The following is a 23522-nucleotide window of genomic DNA, read 5'->3' as shown; positions in this document are numbered from 1 at the left end:
TTATCATACTATCACATTTAATAGCATCTTTCCACTCTGAAATAGTCTCATTTATTTGTTTCCTTGGGGATTTTTTATTTTATTCAATCATAGTATAAACCCTATAAGAACACATAATGTGTCTGTCTTGTTTGCAGTAAGTATATTGCCAGCACCTAAAACAGTACCATGAACATATTAAGAAATCAATAAATATTTATGGAATGAATAAAATAATGGATGAGTCTGATTCTCAGCACTTGTAGAGTAAACCAAATATTCTGGCTAATTCCATATTTGTCTCAACTTTATTGGGTTACTAAGACCAAAGATAAATAATGTCAGATCACATCAGAGATGCTAGACTTGCTCAGAGGGAGATGAAGCACACATTCTAGTGTAATCCTGTATCTTCTGATTTGCCAATAAGCTGACCTCCTATCCAGCAATATTTACCTGAGGACCATAGAACAATGTCAGGCACTTTCTTGTGGAGGAGAATATAAACAGAAAGGAAAATACCATGACCCTAAATGGTTCTTAATTTGGCTGCTTATTCCAGGACCTTGAACTGTAAGTGGCAATAGAGAAACACAGGGTGGTAGCTAAGCAATGATAACATGGGAAGACATTTCTTAACATTCTCTTTTGTAATTTTTTGGCACTCTCATACATACTAAAACTTTAAAATTTAGGACTTATTTTTCAGTCAAAACTTATATAAAGTAAATGGCACATCCATATTAAAAGGAATCCTACCTTCGTCTGGAAATGTTCAATGGTTACCTACACATGTTTACCTTGGAAACTTGAAGAAACATGCTCATGAATTACAAGGTATGCAGTGGGCTGAAAATGGCACAAAGACACCTCTTGGCTGGCTGTAGATAATGGCTGAAAGTAAACAGACTCTTCAAGATAAGGGCTTCTTAAAATTTCTGTGCTAGAATTGCTATCAGAATGACATATTGCAGCACAAATTACATTGTGAACATGAGTTTCAAAGAAAAAAATCTGGTTATAGGTTTTGCCACTAACCTTTTCTATGTGTTCTTGGACATAAATGACACTTAAGATAGCAATAATTATCTCTGATCCATTGATCACAGAAAGCTATTGTGTTCAATAATAGATGGAAAATACTTAACAAATCAAAATATATTATTTGAATGTGAAGTATAATTTTTATGTTTTGTTAATATTAAAAGGGTATTTTATATGAGTAATGGTGGTTATAATATTACAAAAACAAAAGAAATATAAGGAGTATTACAAGTATATGTTAAAAGTGGAACACTTTCATTAGAACCCTGGAAATATAATATTTTCAATGTATACAATGAAATTACTTTCAAATAATCTAATCATAAAATTTGTGGAAAGTCCTTAAGAAATATCTAATAATATATCAGACAAATAAGAAAAATTAAGTCCAGAAAAATCAAGTGACATATTCTAGATGTCACAGCTATTTATTTACAAAATTAAGACTAGAATCCTGAGATCCCTTTACTGCCAATTCCAGGAGTAAAAATGACCCAGATAGTGAAAATTTGTCTACTTATTTGACATTCTTAATGACTAGTTTTGTAAATATTAAGTGCCAGGCCATGGCTAGTCCAGCATATTATTCTTCTGGAGTAACTTACCAAGAACTAGGAACTTAAGAAACTCAATGAAAAATATAAAGATACCTAGTAGAAAGTAGATTGTGCAGTCATTCCTTATAAGTGAAAATGATTTACTTATAACATAATCTCTAGATCCTTGGAATTTTTTTTAAAGGCAACAAATACTTATACTATCATTAAACAAAAAAAAATAGTTGTTTTCAAAAAGAAATTCATTTGAGGAATCCATTTACTAAAGTTGAGTCTTTTGAAAAATGTTGCCTGTCATCACTAGGGGCCATTTGGTTCACCTGCTAATTCCCAAGAATGTGTATATAGCTGAAGGTCTCTGCCTGAGGCAGTTCCTTGTATCGCTGGAGCCAGATCAGTACAATGGATTGGAAGTATATAAATGTTTTGTCACCTTTCTAGTACTGTAGAGCTCAAATTGTTGAACATTTTATTCCTTCTCATAGCTGAGAAATGTGTATTCCTTATTATAAAAGGTTTAGGGATAGCATACTGTGTAATAGCTCAGATGAGTGAAAACAAATTTAAATATAAGTCATGCACTGGTTTATACTTTGCATGCTGTAAATACTCTTAGAAACAGTATGGGGCCTTATTAAGTTTGAACCTCAGGTCTTTTAACTTCCCTGAGAAAAGAGAACAAATGGTAAGTGCATGACAAAATAAGTAACTAACCTCTGTGATTTCCCACTTCAACTCAAGCCCAGATATTTTTGTCAGTTGTTAATTATAGTCATATTTCTCTAAAGCATTTTCTTTTTTTAAGGAGAAACAAATAGACACATTTCAAGGAGAAAGGCTGAACCATGCAGTACAGGTTCACATTTTTTCTGTGTGGAGAGGCACTATTGGGAGGAAGGCGATTGGCAGGGCTGCCTGCTAGAGAAGACAGACCCCGGGGGTTTAGCTGGAGTAGGTGAGAGTGGAAGTCAGAGTGGGACAAGTAAGAGCCAGGGCTACATTCAAGTTCAAAGGAGGAAATGGCAAGAATTCTGGCTTAAAAATCCCAGTGGAAAGGAGAAGAAACTCTGATGGGATGTGAATATGTTCATTCAGCCAAGAAAATGTCTTTTTTGAAATACAAACTTGTGTATGATAGTGTAACAGGGTGGGGAGCAGGGGAAGGTATCCTCAAATTAATGGATGAACCTGTACTTCCCCAGAAGGACCCCCAAGGGGATGGATAGCTGAGGAGCACCAAGGGCTGTGGGTTAAAACGGCTACCTGCCAGAGCCTTGTGCCTTCCTGGAGAAGGGAGGGGCTGTGGGAGGAACAACAGTAAACAGTCAGCTTTTGTGGCCCCAGCAGCCAAGCAGCTGGTGACCCAGCCAGAGAAAGTTTGCATTGAGGCTGCACGGAGCCAAAAATGTCAAAACACATGCATGGCGGAGGTCAGCAAGGTGCAGTAGAGTATGCTACAACCAACCCCAGGGCAAAACCCAGTGCTCCTATGCATGACTGGAGACTTTGGCCCTTTGTGGAACACGGTGGTGGCCAGAGGAGAGACAAAGACAAACTTGGCCAACATTGGCTCACATTGGTTGAAAGGCTAGACACTTTTAACAATTTGGGGCACTGGCTTTAAAAACATGACAATGCAGAAGCTCACTCCCTTGGTCCTTTGGCTTTCTCCTCGCTCCAGTTGAGATAGAATGAGGGAGCACTTGCGGGACTGGCAGAAGCCGGCTCACTGGGGGCTTAGAACTGGCATGGTCAGAAGCCAGACTGCAGAGGTGCAGTCTTGAGTTGGGATGTGTGCTTCACCAGGCACCAGCCCTTGAATGCTGCAACCCTGTTCCACACAGCACAAGGGTCCTGGATGGCTTCATTTTCTCACCCTGAAAGCAGCACATGGAGGCATGGACTGGGACAAGCACTGGTCCCAGGGTCACAGGCAGCCTCGGGCACTAGGGCCCCACAGATGGAGCTTCCCCTGCAAGAACATCTGGAGTGATTTGGGAGCATACTGCACCCTGGCCCTGGGAGACAGAGAGAACTGCTGTGAGGTGATGGCAATGCTAGAATCCACAAATGTGCACCCCAGAAAGAGAAAGCCTGAATGCTAGAGACATGAAAACCCATTCATGTAGAAATCTGAATGATTTCTGGCTCCAAAAGGACAAATAAGGAATGATGGGGAACTTCTGGGCATGGGTTTGGATTTGGATTTCTGTCTTTTTGGAAACAAGGGAAGTTCTGTGCTTTGCAGAAGAGGAGGGCTTGGAGCAGGTATGTACCCAGTCTCCTCAAATTGGGTACCTTGTTAATAAAAACCTCTTCCCCCCACACACAAATCTTCATTTTATGTGTCTACAAGGTGGCAGGTGGCAGGTGGCAGGACCCCAGGTTGCCCAGTTACAATAGTGTATTGATTCCCAGTGTTTCTAACATTGCTGATAATTATGGTGTACCTTACACATGTGACAGAGTTCTGGTTAAGGGCAAGAAGAAAAAGAAACATTTTCCTTTACATGAGGAGCAATTAAAACATAAAGAAGTAAATGAACTGATATCAGGTCATATAATTAGATTCTAATAAAATTTGAATTTCAGCCAATGTCCTGTCCCCACATGCTACATTATTTCTCAAATTTTTACATTGGATGTGACCATAGAGATCATTTAGTTTAGTGTTCCATCATCTAAACCACCTTCCCGTGGAGGTTTAAATTCTAAGCTATCACTGCATCCACCCACCTCAGCTTTATTCTGATCATTCTTTTCAGGATGAGTGGTAGTTCCTCTAAAGAATACTAAACAGATGGTTTTGTTGAGCATGAAACCAGGCTTCTATGAAATGCCCTGAAATGTCAGTTACCATTTTGATTGCTCTCTTGTTTTTCTATACAGACACTTGTTGACAGGAAATTCTGTGGCCAACATTCATTGCATTTAAGTAATCAAACAACCACAAACTGTCACTGTCACTTTCATTTCCTGTCATCATTCATTTTCTTTAGCTGCTTCTAGTTTATCATTGAAGCTGGATGCTTCACGTGTCTATGTATCAGGAAGGGAAGACTAGGTGTGTGCAGGTGCTGGAAAAATGATGAGAGAGGGAAGCAGTAAATGCTTGCAACCTAGCTCCTGGCTTTCGGTTTATGTTATTCACCTGTGGTTTTAGAAACATTTTTTTTTGTTTCTAGGATCAAATGGAAATCCTAGAGTTATTGCTGCAGGATTTTCTTAATCCTCCCACAGTAGTTAAAGACTATCTGTAGCTTCATTTTGTTTGCTGTAGCTTATTCGGGAGTGATGCAAGACAGGCTTAACTGCTTCCATCAGCAGCTACAGGAGAAAGCTTTGTGATGGTAAGAATTGGATTTGGTTGTCCTTCACCAGGACCTTTCCCCAAGCTGTCTCTATATGAATGTGTGTCTCCATAGTTTGGGAGACTATCAGGAAACAGGTGTTTTTCTATTAATAGCTAGGATGTATCAAAGGAATGAGAAGGTACAACACTATATGAAAATCAGGTGGGCCATGGTTGAATACTTTGTACACAATAACTAATCACTCTAAGCTTATATCTATTTATAATAAAGTCTATAATTATAAACCAGGTGGCTGTGGTTAGGAGGTTGTGGGTTTTTTCAACAGGTTACTTAACTCACCAGGGCAGCTTTAGAGGAGACACAGCCACCTGGACAGTGGATGGTGTGGCATGCGCCTGCCTGGCAACGGTACACATGTGCTCTGCCCTAGCCCCTTCCTGTGCTGACTTCTGAATCTGGACCCATAACATTTGTTATCTTAAAATCTCCCACTCTATTGTCAGATACAATGGCCAGAAAATTTTACACGAGGTTCTATGAGCTTTCAGTCCAGAAGTTTTGTTATGTTTTCCTGCTGAATCTTCTGTTAAATTGATAGATTGGGGTTTACTGATGCAGTATTTTAACTCTAAGATCTTATCCTCCCAATTAACTCTGTAGCTACAGATTCTCTGTTTTTTCCATAATCCATAAGGAACAGTTTGAATATGGTATAATTTTATTAATGAAGCCATTAGTAATTTGTTAAATATTTATTGAGTATCTTATATAGCTAGTGACTTGTTAGTGTCTGTGAGAGACGTAAAGAAGTGTGGGAGATGGTCCCGAGACTGGGGGAACTCTCTTTTTAACTGAGGAGATGATACAATAAAAGACTTTTTTTTTAAGATTTTTTATTTATTTATTTTTAGAGAGGGAAGGGAGGGAGAGAGAGAGAGAGAAACATCAATGTGCAGTTGCTGGGGGTTATAGCCTGCAACCCAGGCATGCACCCTGGCTGGGAATCGAACCTGCGACACTTTGGTTTGCAGCCTGAGCTCAATCCACTGAGCTTCGCCAGCCAGGGCAATAGAAGATATTTAAAAGATATTTATTATGACATGCCCTATCCCTGGCATGGACAATACTTGCTAAAGCTGGTAAGACAGAGGAGATTACGATGCAAAGAGACTGGTTATATTTAAAGCTTCATGAAGAAGCTGGTGCTATAGACATGGAGAGGAATTAAGTACAAGAAAAAAAGGATAGTGGAGAACATTTAGGTGTAGTGATTGTTTTACTTTTCTATTGCTGCATGACAATCACAAACTTAGCCACTTAAAACAACACCTATTTGTTATCTCTCTGTCTGTAGGTCATGTGTCCAGCATGGCTTCACCGAGATCTCTGCCCCATGTCTCCAAGGCCATGGAAAATGTGTATTATCCAGGAGGCATTAATATTTGTAGCTCAGGGTGCTCTTCCAAACTCACTCTGATGGTTGGTAGAATTTAGGTCCTTGCAGCTATTTGACTGGGGTCTCCATGATTTTCTGCCAGCTGCTCTCTAGTGGCCACAGCTGTCTCCCAGAGGCCTCTCTGAGGTCCTTGCCATGAGGGTTTCTCCATACATTCTCTCATAACAGGGCAGCCTGCTTCTTCAAGGCCAGCAGGAGAATGTCTGTGCTTCAAATCTTCCTCCTCGGGAAGGGCTTAGTCTGTCTTTTAAAGGCTCACCTGACTTAACTAGGTCCATCCAGGTTAATCTCCTTTTTAATTAACTCAAATGAAGCAGATTAGTCAAACTGATTAGTACTGGGACTAAACTCCAATAATATTCACAAACCCTATCCACACTCAGCAGGTCCATTTTAGTGGTCTACCTACCACAATAATCAAAATGATGTGGTAAGAGATGGTTTTACCTGATGTGTTTGAAACAAAGTTAGTAACTGTAAAAATCAATTGTAAAATAATTTTAGAATTGTAAATCTGTTAAAAAACAAAACAAAGACAACATTAGGAACAATAACTGTCTCGGGTGCTTAAGCCATGTTGATGGGTTTTACCTGGTTTAGCATTTTAGGTGAGGGAGTGAGAGGACCACCCCCACTGTCAGTGGGCTTCACAAACTTGAGACATTCAACTCTGACTATCTAAAGTCACTGATAATAATTTAGAGCAGCGTTAGTAAATTATTTCCTTTATTTGGAAGCCTTGCTTATGTCATAAGTATAGTTTATATTAAAAGTTACACAAGCTATAATTTTAGTAAATATTTTGATGGACTGGTAGGACTGAGCATTCATTGACCTTGGCAAAGGCAGTTTTCCTGAAGCCTTTGTTTTTTCTCTCAAGTATGTATGAAGAAAATTTTAAATGGTTCACCCCTTGCATTGTAAAGTTTGCTTTTGTGCTTTTTTTGCTCTTAAATCTCTCAAGTTACAGGTCCCCCATGAGAGGTGACATGACACCGTAAAAGATCTAGATGGATCGGTAGTAAATTTGTGGGTATTTTTCTTTTTAATAAAGTCTTTGTAGGGCTTGTAAATGCCTTAGGCAACTTTTTCTTCTTCCTCACCCCTGTCATAAGGCCAGGTTATGAACAAAAAGGAGCAAATATTCCTTACAAGATTAATTCATGTGTGAATCAAGCAGTGTATTTCAAGTAGCTTTTTTGTTGGGAAAAATATAAAAAACACTTTTTTTTTGGTTTCTAGGTATCTTATATTAAAGAAAATCAAGACCCTCAATATATTCTCTTGAGGTTTATAAACTTCAGAATGTTATGAAGCATGGGAAATTCAGCCGCAGAATCTGGAGCAAAGTTCTTTGATGATGCCCAGGGACTTTATCATTTGGCACTATTTTATGATAGTCTGAGAAGTCAGTGTACCAATTCAAAAATAAAAGTGTGTACTAATATTGGCATTATGACATCTTTTCCAAGAATATCTCTTTGCAGAGTCAGCAGTGTCTTCATATTCCATATCTTTAGAAGAAGTTATGTAATTATTTTCCATCGTGACAGACACTTTGCTGTATTAGTTTGTCCCCTTACTCCAAGTACTAACTAACCTACAGCAATGGGTGTACATTTGGCAAATATAAAGAGATAGCTCTTACATATTCTCTTGGTCATTTTGATGTTTGAAACATAGAACTTTGATTTAAGATCTCCTAAGCAGCCTCCTTTAAGTTCTAATTCAGCACAATCTAATACTAATTATTGACAATATAAGACAAATAGTTAAAATTAAAATCATGCATTTTTGTCATCTTTCTGTACAACTCAGATTTTACTCATTGTGAATCTTATGTTAATATGGATATTTTACTGAGGAATGAAAAGTTAAATATTGATGTAAACAAATGCAATGACCCAATCAAACAAAAATATACTTAACAGCCTTGGCCTCCACGCATCTGTCTTCGATTGTTGTAATAACTCAAGTTCAGTGGTGATTTCCCTGGAAGGAGCAAGTGGCTATTAAGAGAACCAAAAATTTAGTACATTTATTGTTGCTTAATGTGTTTTCTCTCACCAAACCAAAGGTAGCAAACTCACACGCTCATAGAGGCCAGGCAGGTCAGTCACATCAATGCGTGAGGCTGGCTAGGGGACTCTGGCTGAAGAAAAAGCAGCCTGCACTGTCTAATGGGAAGGCTGCTCTTCATCTCCAACTGACCTACCCATGCTGGAACGAGTGTGCATTTATAGCTGAGTACCAGTTTTTCAACAAAAGCCAGAAATCCAGATTTAAGAAAAAAATAAATATCACTGTACATGTAAACGTAGAAGTTGATTAATAATGACTAATAATTATCCATAGAGTTTGTGGTCAGAAAAACCATAACATAAGGACCAGACTCACTCTCAGCTACCAGTCTGTAAAAATCACACAGGCTATGTACTCTATGAGAACTGAACTTTATCTCCAGTTCACTGTAATCTATAGTGCCACTTGACCAACCTATAGTAGGCACTCCATAGTTATTAAATAAATGAATGGTTTTGATAGCTGGTTAAGTGGTTTCCATTTCTCCTATCTTATACAGTATTCAAAAATCAGACTAACTCAAAGGAGCAAACTAGAACCAGAGACTTGGAAATAAAGATCAAACTGACAGTGCCCAGAGGGGAGGGGGGAGGGGGAAAATAGAGGAAAAAGGGGCAAAAAAGGGAACATGAATAGAAGACTCATGGGCACAGACAATGGGAGGGATTGGAAGTGGGAGTAGGGGGGCAGGGTAGGGGTGGGCAATGGGGAAAAGGCAGGACAACTGTAACTGAAAAACAATAAAAATAAAAAAAATAACAATATACAGGTAAATTAAGTGCAGTTGTGGGCTTCATTAAGATGTGTGTCATAGTTGCCTACATAAGTTTAAAAAAATGGCCTAGGTTAAAAAACATCTAGCCTGCAGTATTTCATTTGGCTGTCATGATACTTCAAAACACATAGGCCTGCATATAAAATATATAAACCAGAAAGCTTCATAGACATTTCTATATTTCAGGATTTTCTACAAAATAGATGGGTTTGACTTTATTGGGCTCACATTGTCATATAGCAACAGTTGCTGGATCTGGGAAGTGACTTCTCCCTGGGACACATGCTTGTCAGTGAGGCAGCGTACCTAAAACCACCTACTGTTCCTTCACACCAAGGTTGAGTGCCACTAGCCAATCTTTGTAAAAATTGCATGGCCCTCTTTCTTATAGTAAAGAAGTATTTCTCTGAGTCTGTGGCTCTGCCTAAAGTGAGATAAAGGGAAATGAAAACTTACATTCACAGAAAAACCTGTGCACAAATGTTAACAGCAGCTTAATTTGTAAAAGCCCAAACTAGAAACAACTCTAATGTCCTTCAGTGAATGAATGGTTATATTACTCAGCCATGAAAAGAAATGAACTATTGATACATACAACAAGTGTCAATTTCAAATGATTTATTTAAAGTAAAAAAAGTCAATATATGTGACAACAAAGTTACATGCATTTTTGAAATTACAGAATTATAGAGACCAGAAAAAGATCAATGGTTGTCTGGATTAAGGGATGAGAAGGGAAAGTGGGGGCACAGGACCAAGGTGAGTGTGGCTGTAAAAAGTCAGCATCAGGGATCCTGTGGTGATGAGACAATTTTGGTTTGTGACCTGACTGTGGTGGTAACACACAAAGCTGCACATGTGATGCAATTGCAGAGAACTAAGCACACAAACACATTGACACACACACAGGAATACATGTAAACTAGGGAAATGTAAAGAAGAATGGTAGATTGTTTCAATGTTGATTTCCTTGTTGTGATATTATATTACAGTTTTGCAAGATGTTACTTTTGGGAAGCTGAGTAAAATGTGTTTGGGATTATTTCATACATCTGCATGTGAATCAAGAAACATCTTTAAAAAAGTTAAATTAAAAAAATGTGAAACAGAAGTAGTCAGTCTGTGGAAGGTTACACAAACAGCTTATAATATGCCTGGTTTACCCACCCATGTCACTTGCCTGATGCTTACAGGACTTTGAGGGTGCAGCTCCTGACTTACATGCATGCCACTTCTGCAGCCCAGGACGGATGCTTTCAAAGAGAGTGTTGTGGGTTTGAAGCTGGAAACAGAATGGAATCAAAGGAGGCACAAAACAGTGGCCAAAACTGAGCACACAACAAGGGGACCTTGAAATTTTCCCAAAGAAATGTCTTTGGTGTTTTCTAATCACAAAGAGTTAGCAAAGCCAGGGCACACAATAATACTGCTAACTGTTGTTATCTTATTCTGCAAGTGCATTTCTGGCCAGTCCCTGCTGTTTCTTCTCTCCCATGTGAACTGTCAGAATAACTTTCAGAGAAAAATCTGGTTTGGCCTCACAAAAGTGCATCATAATACAATGTACTCCTTAGGTATCCTACCATTTACTCAAAGGCAATTGCTGTGTAGTTAGCAAATATAATAAGTAAGGAGGTTGTCCAAACAATGAAGGATGGGCGTGGAGGAGTAGTAAATATTGTCAAAGGGTTTATTTTGATTCACAGTCTTAACTTGTTTATGGCATTATGAATATGCCATATGTAAAAATTGATAAAGAAAACCCTCATGGAAAATGGAGTTGAGAATCCATGAAGGGAGAGCTGCCATGCACATATCATTCATTACAGCCAGCATGACCATCAGGAAAAAGCAAGGTACAAATTACAAGGGAATACATTTTTAAGCAACTACACACTAATCACTGCTTGCAGACACAGAAACACCACCACAAGCAAGCCAACCTCGAACTCTTGTCCTTTTCCAGTAATCTTTTATTTGAAACAACCCTCTCCGACTTCCTCCTAAAACTTAATAAACGCATAAAAGCTGACCTTCCCTGTGTCCCTTTGGATTTGCCTCTGCTTGCCAGTTTGCTTGTCCCTAACTGCAATTCCTCTGTTACTCCCAAATAAACTAATTTTTGTGAGCTTGTCTCAGTTCACCTCTTTTTAAAATTAACACAAACAGATAAAATGCTAATTTGAAGGGGGGGAAAAACCTCTTATTGTCTAGAACTTGAACAAATGGGACAGGAAAGCCTGGGCCCTGTAGCCTGGGCTGCCTTTGCAGGTAAAGCAGGAATGTGACTTGCTTTGCATGCCTCAGGTCTGCCTCCATGCGACAGCCAGGTGTAGGCTTCCAGCTGCTCAGCTTTGAAGAGGCTTGACTTCAGAGCTCTGGGTGAGGGAACAATTCTCTATTTGTTTATAGTCTTTAACTCTAATTACATAATTACATTGGAAGGGGGACTGACTTCTGAGCAAAAGCAACAAAGCAAACAAGGTAAAATTATAACAGGTCAGTCCAGCTATTATCTCTTTAGCCCTCCAGCGTGTGCACTCTTGTGTGCGCTTGCACGCGCTCACAAGCCAGTGCATGGTATTAACAGATAAAGGCAATCAGGGGTGTTGCATACAAAGTGTTGCAAGGCTATCATTTTACCTTTAGTGCACTGTGACACCCTGATTATCTCACTGAAATTGTAAGGTAAACGGGATGTTGTAGAAACAGAGGCTCTCCATGGCAGGTAATAGAGCAGACCTAATTAGCCTCAAGTACCTGTAATCCTAGGAGATGTACCTCAAGATAAAAGCTAGAGAAAGTCCCTCAGGTATGACTAATAGGTCCCCTGCCAGGTTGGCTCTGGATCAGGTGTAGTATGTCAGCTGTGCTGAATGTACCCTATTGATCCAGGAGAGGCTGCACTTTCTGCCACAAATTGAATTCAAATTGCTTATGGGGAGGCGTCTGGCTCTACCTGAGTCATATTTCAAAATATTTTTTTTTCAGTTCCAGTTTAGTGGTAGGTTGTTTAGTCTTTTTTAGACAGCTATCTTTTAAAATACATTCTCTTAAATCTTGTATATGATTTTCTTTGAAACCAATTTGTAAATGCTATGGACAAGTGTATTTTAGAAAAATGGAGAAGAGTTTATTTAAAGATTTTGGTCTCTACCTACTAGATGATATTTCATAAAAGAAAATTTTATTATTATTTAAGGGGAAGATGGATATTTTTCTGTTTATTAACTGATAAGAACTTAAGTAGAAACACAAAGAAGATATAGGATTTTAAGGTACAGATAATCTAAAGTAGTTTTTTTCCAAAGTTTAGCATAGAAGTTTTTTATTCAAATAAAATGTTATGACAGGGCATCCACTCCCTCCTTACAGCTTCTCCATTCCCTCCCTACACACAGTCAGAGCTGCAGAAGCAGAATTCTCTGCGTGAAGCCGGGGTGGAGACCTGAGCCCCTTCTGTTTGGCCCTTTCTCTTTGAGAGGCTTGTAAAGACCCCTAAAAATCACTGGATTGGGCAGTGTTCAGTCATCAAGTTGGACCATATCTAAATGATGTCAGAAGAATGAGAATCTAGGCAATTTTTGAAAGCTATTGCTGAGTGAGATTGCATAATACCTTTTTAACTGAATAAGTAACCAACAATGTCAGAAAATTCTTCAAGTATTGCAGATTTTTTTTTATTTTTAAAAACAACTTTATTAAGATATCATTGACATATAGTATTGTAGCTTTTTATTTTGATCTGACATTAGGAATCATCTCATTCACTCTACAAGCATTCATTGAGCATCTACTATATATCAGGAATGGTTCTAGGAACTGGAGAGGCATACTTGAACAACACAGACACAACATGCAGTAGCTACAGAGATAGATAACATACAATTAGCAAAATATGTAAGTATAATTTTCAGTAATGTTGGAATATAAAAGTGCTAAAGAAAATAATAGAAGCAAAATAAAAGTTATTATACATCAAAATAGGGATGATTTTAAATGGAGTAACTAAGGTAAACATATATCAGAAAATGGTATTTGAACAGAGACACCAATGAGAGGAAGGAAATAGCCAAGTGTATTTGGGGGAAATAATACATATATAACACAGTAATTCATATATAGTAAAACACTCAACTTGTATAGGTTATACTTCATGTTGATTTAGACACATACTTCTAGATCATTATTCAATGAGAAAAGCCAAAGCTACCATTTTCAAATATAAAGAAAGACAATTAAGATAAATATTAAAAATCTTAGAAAATTAACAATAAAATAAAATGTTGCTGTCATTGTTTAGTTAAGTAGTATGGGCTAAAAGGAAAGGCAAGCTAGCATTTCATAATACTTTAAACTCATGGCTTCTCACATATTTCCTACAGTGTTTTCCCATTTCTCAGTCAGAAAGTTGGGGCTAAGAAGTTAAATTGGCAAGAGAACCAGTGGTGTACTAGGACCAGTAGACATGTACCCACTCATGAGAACCACATAGAAGCATCTCTTCCCAATGCTCCATCAGTGACACTACTTTAGCAGATTGAAATCAGCCATGAGTAGGTGGACTCACACTATAAAAACTAAAAACAAAAAAACAAACAAACAAAAAACAACACTACAAATCTGCCTCTCTCACTCCAAAAACTGGTTGATAAACATTTGCCAGCAGACGACTGAAAATAACCTACTGGAACAATTTTCAATAGGTTCAACTTGTGGTTTTGGTCTTTAAAAGTGGGCTAGTTTTCTCAGGAAACCTTCATTAATGGTCCCATAAGATCAGTACCAGGGATACTCTAATATAACACTTTTTCCTGCATTCTAAGAAATTTGGCCTACTTAGAGGCCTGGTTTATTTTTAGTCACCAAGACCAGGAACAGTAACTGCCTCTGATTATTTCAAGTTAGGGAAAAATATACTTTTTATGATATTCATTTTAAATGGAGGCTTGATCTATAGAGTATACTTAAGAAAGGTAAAAGTGATACATTGAAATGAAAATATTCTTATCAAAGATCAAAAAGCATGAAGTAGGACAATCCCTAAAATAAGTACCTGTACACAGGGCTAATCATTTTCCAGATTATGTGTGGATCCTACATATGACCAAAGTAAATGAATAAATACTAATTTGAGGGAGCTGAACTGATTTTTCACCTCAATTTACCTTTGACTCAGCAACTTCGAGTTAACAACTAATTCATATGATGATTTTTCTGTTGTCAGAAAAAGTATATTTGTTTTCAGGATTTAGAAGACATTTTTTAAATTTGGGCATATAGGAAAGATTGATAATAAATTATAGAATGTCTCTAATACTGGGGATTTTATGTAATGATGGTTATCTTCTTTAGTAAGTTTTGCCATTAAGTCAACAGCGTTTCTGAGCTGAGAAGCTGAAGGATTGGTTAGGCTAATTAGTGAATACACCAACAGGGGTTAAAAATTGGACCAAGTTTGTCTGAAGAGATGTGAGATACAAACGAGACAGCTGCTTTTTTTCTCACTCATTTCACTCTATTACTGGTTAACTTAGTGGAAAAATGTAAATTTTCCAGGGATTTTAGGTTGAAGGTATCTCAGCCAGCATAGATGTGTGCTTGACTTGAGGTCTAATTTAACTCCCATGTAGTATTGATCAACAGAGACCACCAGGGACACTTACAATCTTCCTTTGCCAAAGGTAGACAATGGTATAGGAGTAAAGTGTAATAAATGCCTCTGTCCCGTCCCATGTCGATATCCAGCTGCCTTTTGTGTGTGTGTGTGTGCATGCACACTTGTGTGTATATCATTTTGAGTGCATCAGTATTTCACATTTACTGTAGTGTGATGAAACACCTTTCAAAATGGCCAGTGGGACACTCAGCAGTAAGTGTTTAGGCGGTACAAATTGGAGTGAGCAGGAGAACAGTTAACAGAGAATATTTCTGAGGTCAAAGTAGTCTGGATAGGAGCTGAATCAGCTAAATGCAGGCAGGGCTAAGAGCTACAGTACCTGCTGCAAAGTAAATATAGATTACCTTCTTGATGACAAATTGATCCACTGGATAAAAATCCTTCAGAAAAAGAGACAAGTGCAAAAAATTAAGTAATTCACACTGACCAGTTTTTAACCCTTCATTCTATAACCATTCTATGTCCCTGTAACTTTCTGCTTCATATCATTTCAGTCTAAAAGAATCTATTAATCAAGTGAATAGTTATGCAAAACTCAAAATTCCAACTTTAGCATGAGCATTTGGAAGGCAAATCAATTCCTCTTCATTTAACTTATGATCCTATATCATCACACCATTAATTATCACCTCTAGTTCCAAAGACCATAGTGAGAACTACTAAGCAACTGTGATTCTTACATCTGTAAAACTTATACATGGGTGGAAAATCAGGCCAATGCACAAGCACCATTTTGAATTAATTTAGCAAATATTTTTGACTTTTTACTATACACTGGCCTACTCTGACAGGTTTATTTAGAAAATTCCTGCCTTCCAAAATCTCTTTCAGTCTTAGTTCACTTTATTAAAACCAGCTAGGTTTCAGTGGAGAAGGAGCAGGAGTGGGTGGGTAATATCTTCATTTACTTGGTTAGCAAACATTTATTGAACAAATACCCCAAGCGAGGCTCATTCATTGGCAGATGATGATACATCAGCCTCAAACACTTAATTCCTTTCCACAAGGAGCTCACAGTTTATTTAGGGAAGATAAGTGATTAAAAAGTAAAACTAGAGCGTAGTCGATGATGTAAGAAGGATCTCAGAAAGGAGGTATGTGGAAAGTTTATGGAAGGTTTTCTAGAAAGGAGTATAAAATGTAAACATAGGAATTGGCAGAATTAAGGATGAAAAGATAGAAGGTAGAGCAAGAGGGAAGAGTATTCAGCGAGGCAATAGCACCTATAATGTATGGACAGGGCACATAGGAAAAGGCCGTTGGCATGAGCCCATGAAGGAGTAATGTGACTAATTGAAAGCCCTATTGGATGTTGGCAGGGTAGGAGGTATATAACATTAATAATAACAACTTAATAGAATGATTCTCTGTCCTAAGGAAGATTAAGATTAAGATGGTGGTAATTGAGATGATTCAAAGAAAAAAAATCAGTTTGGGCTGACAACTTTCAGATAGTTCCTTCAGAAACTATTAGAAACATAAAAGTTTCATTGCATCCCAAAAAACAAATGACATCAGTGAAATTTAAATAGATCTGTTCTGAGAATTACAATTTTTCAGGCTATTCTAAAGTATAATTGTGAGTTTTAATTATAAAATTTTGTTTCTCATTTTAGATCATTCCATTCTAAGTGACATTGTTTTCAGGTACCAATTACCACTGGTATTGGTAATTATCATAAGGGTATTGAGGACCCCTATATATAGTCATATCTGCCAAGGAAATTGGAAGAACAGATAGAGAATCCTCTATGTTTTGCAAAACTAGATTTTGAAGAGACCAAAAGAGCATCCAAAAAGATTCTGAATTTTCTCTTTAGTTAGGACAGATTCAGCTAAAGCTATGTTATTTGCTGAGTGTGATGACATACCTCTAATATTTCATAGGCTACACTTAGAAGAGAATAATCACTTGATTAAATAGCAAGAATTTGCTCACTTGCTTGTAAAACTGGTTCCTCTTCCCAGTTGTAAGCCAGTCACCCTTGATTCTGGGCAAATAGGGCAAAAGTCCCATTTGCCACTCACAGAGGTGAGCTCTTTCTTAAAACTGGCCAATGCTCCCAATTCAACAAATGAGAAACATTCATGTGTATTTTTATGGCACTCCATCCTAGGTACTACTCAGCAATGTTCAAATATGGAAAAAAAATTAAGGGAAACACTGAGCTTAGAATACCCTCCTGTATTACCTTCCTGACCTGAAAAAAAAATAGAACACACATTTTGCAATTAACCAAATCCTACAGACAATTTGGAATTATTGACTTGGGGAAAAGGAAATGCTCAATATTTTATCAAATCAACAAAATAAAATTTTGTATATTGTAAGCTAATATTTTCAACTGTATGGTATGTAAATAAATAAATAAATAGCATAAATAAATTTGAAAAGTATGTAGATAGAAGGGGCTTAAATATCAACAAAGATTATTTCTTTTTAAGTAAGATCCTTAAATTATAAACTTAGAGATATGAATTTAGTATCTAAAATACTATGTTAAATTCTCTGTAACATTAACATTGCACTGATTTTGTGGAGAAATGTGAGAATAATAAAATTTGCTTCTGTCTTTTAGGAGAAAGAGAGCGAGACATAGAAAGAGATTGAGAGAAGGCATTAGTAATGAAGAGATTGCAACTCATTCATTTTATGTCAATTGAAGGTATATTATATAGTACCTGGCTCTAATTTCCATTTCTAAGCAAAACACAGAAAGAGTTGTTACATGTTTTTTTAATCATGTTTTCATGCATGTAATCACATCTGTGCACACATTAGGGGGATAAAGTTACTACTCTGTTTCCAAGTGTGTTCCATTATATTCCAACTGCAATTTTCTGAACACTAATTTACTGCTGTACTTCAAACTTACTCTGGCTACACTGAAGTAAATACTGTATATATTTCAGGAATTCTGTACAAAATTATATACTTGATAACAGTGACTGCTGATTCAGTAAACACTGCATAGTTGCATTGTAGTCACCTTGGTGCCCTGTGATTCCAGCACAACAGACACACGAAAAGGGGATTTGTATGTTAATAACTGAACGTCCGATTTTTGAATTCCTGTCAATCATTTCACATACTGATTGGAGAAGCTCCAGAACCCCCTACCATCCTGTGTAGGAAGAGAAAAGTCCATTTCAGAGATGACTTGACTGAGTTAGTGATAAATAAAAATCATTTATTCAGGTAACTTCAAATTGAGAACATGAATAGAAAGAGAGGAGGGATGATGGCCTAGTGATCAAACTAGCTTTCACCCTGACCTCCCAGTAGGTATTAAAGGTAAAGAGTCTCCTAGGGAAACTGGCGCTGACTGGAAGGCATTCACTGAGGCCGCAGAAGGCAAAAGAACTATCTCACCTCCAAACATAACATGCTTTACCTTTGGTGCCAGAGATGCTCATTGCTCACTTAATTTTATTTGCTCCAGGCAATGGCTAAGGAAAGGAGAGCCAATGCAATGCATCTAAGGCATCACAGTTCACAGGTCTCTAACACATCTGGGGCATCTGTATATACTGATGGAAAGTATTTTCAGTTCAATCATTCTGAAAACCTGGGTAACAGAGGAGCAGGAGGACTTGTAGTGTGGATAACAAATTTGGGTTTTTTTTCCTCCTTTTATCAACATGAAGCTCAGTTAGCAATTGCACCAAACATTGATTGTGCTGGACTCTTTATAGGCACTACAGGGGTCTTTTTAGCTGTACAACACAGACACACATGGAACAGCCTTTGATTTTTTTTTCTTACAAGTTGGTTTTACAGGATAGGCCATTGTCAGCAGGTGTTGTTCCAGTCATTACGCAAGATCCATATCATCACTTTGTACTGACATATCACCTGTTCCCATCCTTGCCTTTCTCATTTTCTGCCAATCCTCGGGCATTCCATGGTTGTTCCCCACCCCAGTCTGAGAGGTTCTGGGTTTCTTATTTAGAGCTTGTGTAAAAACATCACAGTGGTAAACAATTCTCCTGGGCACTCTCCCCTCACTGCTTCTTGGGTATGCTGAGGAACTCATTACTGCGATGGGAGTTATACACAGGCTTCAAGCTGGGAACAGAGCCCTTAGTGTAAACTTTTCCACAGAAGTCTCTGAAACAACTTTTCAAAACCCGTGTCTTGTTTATTTTCTTCTTTTTCCCTCTTTGTTTGATGTCAGTCATCAATCGAGCTGGAGACAACTCATTTTATTTCTGTGACACACCATGATGGACTTGTGTTTCAACCCTGACTTATTTTGAGAACTTCAATTTCTCAAGCTGAAAGCTTGAATGTCCCATGGTTGGAAGAGCTATTGATCCGATGTAGATGGACGGCTCAAAAGGAACTGATACATTCCTTACAGCACTTTCTTTCCCTTGCCTTCCCTGGCCAATATAATGTAGTCTTTCTCGCAGTTTGTTGTCATCTACAAACTTTGACTCTGGCCTCTGGAATACATTCCATTTTTATACCATTTTCCCCTCCAAGCTTTATCCTCATGTTGTATTGCTCCATTTCATTTCAGATGAATTGTCTATTGACTTAGGAGTTAGTTTATTAACTTAAGAGTTATTCTTGGCCCCTTTTACAACTTGCTGGAAAATCTAGGCACTGAGGTTAAATGATTATGTCCTATGTGAATTCCTAGTGATTTTAGAAGAAAGAATGTACATTATTTTCTCAAATACAAGATGCTAATATGGTGGTAAAAATTAAGAATATATGTTATTATTTAAAATAGTAATTTAAAAATCTGCAAGTAACCCAATATAGGTATTAAATAATGTGATTTTAAAAACCTGATTTACAAAGTTTCTGGTGGAAATAGTTCTCTATGCCCTATTGCAACAAAAAGAGGTCACTACAACTTGTCTGAAATTCTGGAGACTTAAATTAATCTGACCTAACATTTCCTCTGCAACTAAAAAAAATACATGAATTTAGAAATAAAGAATAGTGTGGATCTCTTCCCTTCAAGAGGTTCAAAAGAAAATGTAAGCATTTTCTTTGGCAGACTTCATGAAAATATGCCTTATTTTTATTTTACTCTCTTCCTAGCATTTATTACAATGATTAGTAAGTGCTAAGCTCTTTGCAAACCACTTTAGTTACATTTGCTCATCTTATCTTCATAGGGCCTCTATAAAGAACATCTTACATACATTTCATAGGCAAAAAGACCCTCAAATTTATAATTTTCTCCAAGTAACAAGAGTAAAGAAATTATTGGAAACGAATCTGTCTGAATTTGGAACATGCTAAGTCCCATAAGGAAACAGAATCCATATCAGAAAGATACTTTAACGAAGGAATAGCCTACATACATGTGGCAAAATTTAAAGAAACTACCAAGATAAGGAAGGACCCGGAGATTGGCAAGAATGTAAGCCTTTAGTATTCATGGAGCTGGGTGGGCAAGTGAGCAAATAATGTACCTACTGCAGCACCATGAAAGCTGGAACCATGAGGAGTGGCATCTAGAAAGATCTATACTACGACAGACGTACAGAACCAGGACCTTCTTAGTTTTCCTCCATTCAATCTCTTGTCTATGTTCCCTTTGGCTGTACTCTACTAAAAGCCAGGTGACAAGGGAGCTTGATTGATAGACACAGTCTTTAAGGGTCAGCATTTCAGATCTCAAAGCATGGCAAAGAGAAGCAAAGGATAATGGATGAAGGCAGATAACAAGGGCCAGAAATAAGCACACACTTTAACCAGTTGGTTATCTGCAGAGCAAGAACATCTCAGCTTTCAGATGGAACTCAGCCTTTAGCTGTCATGATCCATTTCTATGACATAATGTACCCTACAAAGAAAAAACAATGTCCATATAAAATTTCTGGAAAATCACATAAAAAATGAAATAATATTTTTCATATGCATTCTTCCTAGTATTTTCACAGAATATGTTTTTAGTTTGTTCCTATAAATGAATTGGGTATATATTATTTGACATATTTTCTTTACTGTTTAACTTAAAATATTCCTGGAAAGTATTTTTAATGTCTAAAAGTTTGTTTTAAAACTATAAATAATTTTGAAATATAACCCTAGCAGTAATCTTTAACCAAATTTACCTATTAAAATATATGCATGAAAAAGTTTTATTTCTTTATCATTTTGACAAACTAATAACTTGCAACTTCCTTTTCACTGACAGTCTTTTAAAATATTTCCATTCTGTAATTTAGTCGCTGGCATCTCTAATCCTACTGATAGGCAATAATCAAATTAGGGCAGGCATGCGTGAAGTACAACTGCAGAATCCCAACCCTTCACAATCACACCCAGCCATCAGTTCCTCCCTGTCCTTTAGGCTCTTCATTCATCCAACATGTCAGCCACCCTGGGAAATCCCCTGGACAGAGACCATGTGATGTGGCTTCTCAGCTCTGGCTTCCCTTAATTGTTCCAGCTTGAATGCCAATTCTGTATAATCAGAACTGCCTTGCAACTAGTTTCCCTGTAAATACTGTATTTTGCTATGTGTAATGTGCACCCACGTTTTTGGCCCAATCTTTCAGGGGAAAAAATTTTTCATTTTAATTTTTTAATTCAAATATTAACTTATTTACATTTAGATACTTATTTTTTGTATTATAAAGGAATTTATACTTTATATCTAGAGTTACACTTTTAATACATAAGCATAAATAAAATAATTAAAAGCATTTATATGGGCATGGAATTTGTACTAATCATGTATAATGCGCATCCTTATTTTTCCCTCAAAAGTTTGGGGGGGAAAGTGAGCATTTTACACAGCAAAATATGGTAATCTTGATATTCTTCCTATATTTAGTACTGTCCCCTTAATACTGCCAGGGTGTGTATATGCATGTGTATATACCCGTTTGTGTATGTAAAGTTATACTGTTTCTCCTCATACTAGCCTCCGCTGATGGCGATGCCCACAGGACAAAAAAAAATGTAAGTCAAATCCTCCAGCCTCATTTTTTCCAGTCTTGCTTTCCATGCACTCTATGACCACCCAAACAAAGCAAGGCACAGGTTGCTATTTTCCTCTGCCTTAAAGATGCCTGAATGTCTCTTTCATTATTTATTTTTGGGATATGTCTTTTATTTTTATCTGTTTGTCAAGTTTTATTCATCCATCCATGTATCCATCCAGTTATCTATCCATTCACCCATCTAATCTATTAATTTATTTATCCATTCAATTTAATCATTGCTTTAGCCTCTATTTGTGTCAGACAATCAGCAAGGTGTTGAAGATTCAACAGTGAGCAGAAACAGACAGTCGAGGCCATCATGAGGTTTGGTATATGAAGAGATAAATATATATTAAACAACCTCTCAAGTATGATAACAAATATAATTTTTTTATTAAGAAAAGGAACATAGTTCCATAATAATGCTTAATGAGGCAATCTATCTTTGACTGGTGGCAGTATTGAGGAGGGGTCAATAAGGAAAATCTCTCCTGGGAAGGTTATGATTAAAGCTAAGATATGAAGATGAGATGGGGCATACTTGCTAAGTGGGAAGAGAAAAGCAAATGTTAGCAAGTGGAGAGAAGGCACATGCAAAAACTTTGAAGTAATGGAGAGAACTTGGTATGTTTGAAAACAGGAAACATAGGAGGCTTTTTATTTCTCAAGAACAGAGATAGCTAGAAGAAGAAAAGTGCAAGATTTCAATGAAGTGTAGAAACAAAGATAATAGACCATCCAAAGCTTTATAGATTATGGTGAGGACATTTTGCCTTATCCAAATACTCATGAGGAGCCATCGTCCATGAAAAGCAAGATGGTACTACCATTGGGTTTACAGTCTATCGCTTTGGTTGCAGATAGAAAACTGGAGAAGTGTCAGAGTGGAAGCAGATGAACTCATTAAGAGGTGGTTTTCTCAGTCTAGTAACACAGGACAGTAAGTTGGAATTGAATAGGGGTGGTAGGAACATCCCTTTTGTGGCTACCATAAAGATTATTCACATTACTGTGCTTACCATATTTATGAAGCTTTTATTTTACAAAGCTTTTATTTCTTGTCCCACTGGTACTTCACTTCACATATAGTAGTGCTCAATAAGAATTTACTGAATGAATGAGTGAGTAAGAGACTTCTTTCATATTTTATGTAAAGAAACTGTTGCTGGAGGAAATAGGATTCTTCCACGGTATCACAGGAAATGATTTCAGGGATACATGCATAGGACGATTTCAGGTGTAGTGGCAAAGTTTACTGGAGTGAAAACAAATGGTGTTCCCAGTGGTTGGGACACCATTAGGCATGGTGTCCCCAGCTACACCACGCCCAATATCTCATCCCTGACCAGGTGGCTAAGGTCCATCTCACTGTGGAAAAAGTCCAGCCTCTGGGGCCACAGGCCCACACTTGTCCCCACCAACACCAGGAGGAGGGCCATTAGCCAGGCATGTGAGGCTCTAATAGTCCAGTTTAGTCTCTGTTATCATCCTGCTCGCCATCAGTCCTGTGGCTCAGATGGCAGAGCTGCTAAAGGGGATAAAGGGCAAATGCCTCTGGCCTTTGCTAAGTTTTGATTTTATTCCATTGGGCTTGTGAGAGAGCAAGCTTTCATTCAAACTATCCAATCCCTTTCCTGGATCTTCCTAGGGCTATGCTGGTGCCTCCCCCATTCAGTCC

Source organism: Phyllostomus hastatus, unplaced genomic scaffold, assembly GCF_019186645.2.
Source record: "Phyllostomus hastatus isolate PE091 unplaced genomic scaffold, TTU_PhHast_1.1 phas_contig_1, whole genome shotgun sequence".
Classification (NCBI taxonomy): domain Eukaryota; kingdom Metazoa; phylum Chordata; class Mammalia; order Chiroptera; family Phyllostomidae; genus Phyllostomus; species Phyllostomus hastatus.
This window is presented reverse-complemented; position numbering follows the sequence as displayed.